This window comes from Lathyrus oleraceus, chromosome 1, assembly GCF_024323335.1.
Source record: "Lathyrus oleraceus cultivar Zhongwan6 chromosome 1, CAAS_Psat_ZW6_1.0, whole genome shotgun sequence".
Classification (NCBI taxonomy): domain Eukaryota; kingdom Viridiplantae; phylum Streptophyta; class Magnoliopsida; order Fabales; family Fabaceae; genus Lathyrus; species Lathyrus oleraceus.
This window is the reverse complement of record NC_066579.1, coordinates 218,922,395-218,925,164: the sequence shown is the minus strand read 5'-3', so window position 1 is coordinate 218,925,164 and position 2,770 is coordinate 218,922,395. Positions and strand designations below refer to the sequence as shown.

At 33.7% G+C, this 2,770-nt stretch overlaps 1 long non-coding RNA gene across 1 annotated transcript; it reads left to right on the top strand.

Moving 5' to 3' along the window:
- The first annotated feature begins 487 nt into the window (after positions 1 to 487).
- Positions 488 to 2,175, top strand: LOC127128406 (uncharacterized). The gene is made up of 2 exons (XR_007805890.1): positions 488 to 932; positions 1,658 to 2,175. It is a non-coding gene; the product is annotated as an uncharacterized LOC127128406 (long non-coding RNA).
- The last annotated feature ends 595 nt before the right edge of the window (positions 2,176 to 2,770 follow it).

Below are 2,770 nucleotides of genomic sequence, written 5' to 3'. Positions count from 1 at the left end.
CAATCATGTTTGCACAAACAAATTTTCACAAAATATCAACCGTACAACAAGTGTGAAAAGGGCTCCCTTAGAGTACTAAGGATGTTTTGGGTGCTTAACACCTTCCCATTGCATAACCAACCCCCTTACCCCGATCTCTGACATTTTTATTAGTTTTTGATTCGATAAAACTTCTTGATTTTTGTTCGCTTTCTAACCTTTCCTTTGGATAAATAGAAGTGCGGTGGCGACTCGAATTGTATGATTTACTTTTGATTTAGTCAATAAATTTAAAGGTAACGAATACCCCGCTACAATGGCATATGGGCCCAAAGAAAAGTCCATATCGAATATCACATGCAATTAAGGAGTTCATAAGTAGAAACGAGATGTGCTTCAGCAAAATGATTAGGCCCAACACACTAGAGCCCACACCAAAATTAACAAGTGAACAAAGTAGATAAGGCCAAATCTGAGGTGTCCATGAGTCAACATCTAGTGTCATTGCCATGTCAATTAACAAATTAGAGCAAAATATTTACACGTGAAAAACATGTTCAAAGGAGAAACTCATATTAAAAAGCAAACACATTCCTTCCTCTCTCTTCAACCTCAGTCATCCCTCTATCGTGCCGGAGGCCACCTTCGGCGGCAGAGGTGCCACAAAACATCAAGTTAAAGCATCATCCAATCTGAAATTACATTCTGAAACTGAATACCATTGTGAGATCTCCTAAATCAGACTGAAAACTTCAAATCAGAGCAATAGGTAGGAAGAACCCTAAGTCAAAATTCTAAAATTAAATCACATATGCTGGGAATCAAAGCCCCCGAGGTTAGGGCTTTGATTCCCCTAACCTCAAGCTACAATGTTGTAACGAGAATTGAAGGAATCGATGCAAGCAGTAGAGAACTCACTGGTGGAGCAAGCGCAGTTGTCACCGGAATTTCAGGTAGGTCTTTTGAATCCTCTTGTTTCAAGTGTTGCGTATTCTTCTTCTTCTCTTAGCTTTTTCTAAAAAATTCCTCTCTGAATAGTGGATCTGAGTGAGAAAAGAAAATTGTGCATCTGATATAAAAAGCTTGAAACTCCGAAAAAATTGTGAGGATGATTTCGTTGATGATTGTGATTTAGGAGCTGATTCAATTTATAGAGTTCTTGAAACTCAGATTTTTGTTAGAAATCGAAATGCAAATGCAGATGAAATTGACTTATAGTTAGTTGGAATTTCATAAGTTTGTTAGAGTCAAATTGAATTGAAATTAAAGTGAAATGAAACTGTTAGTTATTTGTTAGTGAGATGGAATTAGTTGATTGGAGTGAAATGAAACTGAAATGTGAAATGAAATGAATGTCCTATTAGTTGATTAAGTTGGTTTTGGAAATAGAAATGTAATGGAACCTGTTAGTTAATTTAAATGAAAATGAAATTAGCTGTGAAATGCAAATGTTGGTTAAAGAATTAGTTATCTATCTATTTTGGTTTTGAATTGAAATTAGTTGTGAATGCAAATTAATTTTATGTTATTTGATTGATGAAATGCTAATTGTGGAAATAAAAATGAAATGAAATGCAAAAATTAGTTAGGGAATTGAAATGAAATGAAATTAGTGGTGAAATGCAAGTTCTGTTTGGACTGTGTTTCAAATGAGTTTCATATGTGTTTGTTTATGCAGGTGGATTTCAATTGGTTGATTGATCATGGAGCTTATGGAATATGCAGGCTATCATGTGGAATGATAGCTTCGGCATGAAGTGTGGTTAGAACAATTTCTATCACATCGTTTTCATAATGGAGGTAGCTTGAGTCCAGTAGAGCTATTTTGCAAAAGACAGATTGGTTCTTCCTTCCATTAAGAGAAAGTATGAGCCTGACAACCCCAAAGTTAAGGCTGTATATCCTTCAGTCTTCCAGTGAATTATAAGATACTAGGGAATTTCCAGATCTACGTACTACTCTTGGTTCATGGCTCTTAAACTACATTAGTCTAGTCTAGACGATTGGGCATATTCTTTCTTATGAGGGCAGTTTGTAGATATAAGATTTCAGATGGATCTGGTAACACTTCTTTCTCTTTTGAAGATGTTGTACGGACTTAATAGAGGAGGCATTGTTTCGGAAATTTGAGCATCTTCTGGAACATGAGAATACTCAATAAGGTTTTCTATTTTAAGAGAATTTGTCTTTTTTACATAGTTTAAGTGTTTGGTTTAGGTGTTTCCATGTTTAAGTGGTTTCCCCCTTGGCTCTGATACCACACTGACCGAGAGCCTCACAAACTATGAAACCAGCCTTAACAGTATCGTCATCAAATAGCCTTAACTGTATGTTATCGAAAAATTCTAGTCACTTTATTGACCGTTAAACGTTATAGTGACTGATTTTTAAGCTTTTTCGATCTCTAATTCAGTCACTAAACGTGAACTTTTTAATAGCGTTTTTTAAAATATATATATTTTTAATTAGGAGTCTATTTTTATTATTTGCTTTGCACCAGATCAATAAAAAATTCCTTAAAAAAAAAAACCTACTTGTCAAAATGGAATAAACACGTGGGAATGCACCGGGGCTAAGAGACAAAGAGTGAGCACACCAACGTTTGTCTTTTTATCTTTTTAACCAATATTATTATTTTTTAATATAAAAATTATTTTGAAAAAACAGTTTTTTCTAAAATAATTTATCTACACACAATTTATTATTTTATTTTATTTTTAAAATAAACAATATATAAAACAAAGAAAATTAGTTATCTTTTTTAAGACAACTTGCACAAAACTGAATTGAA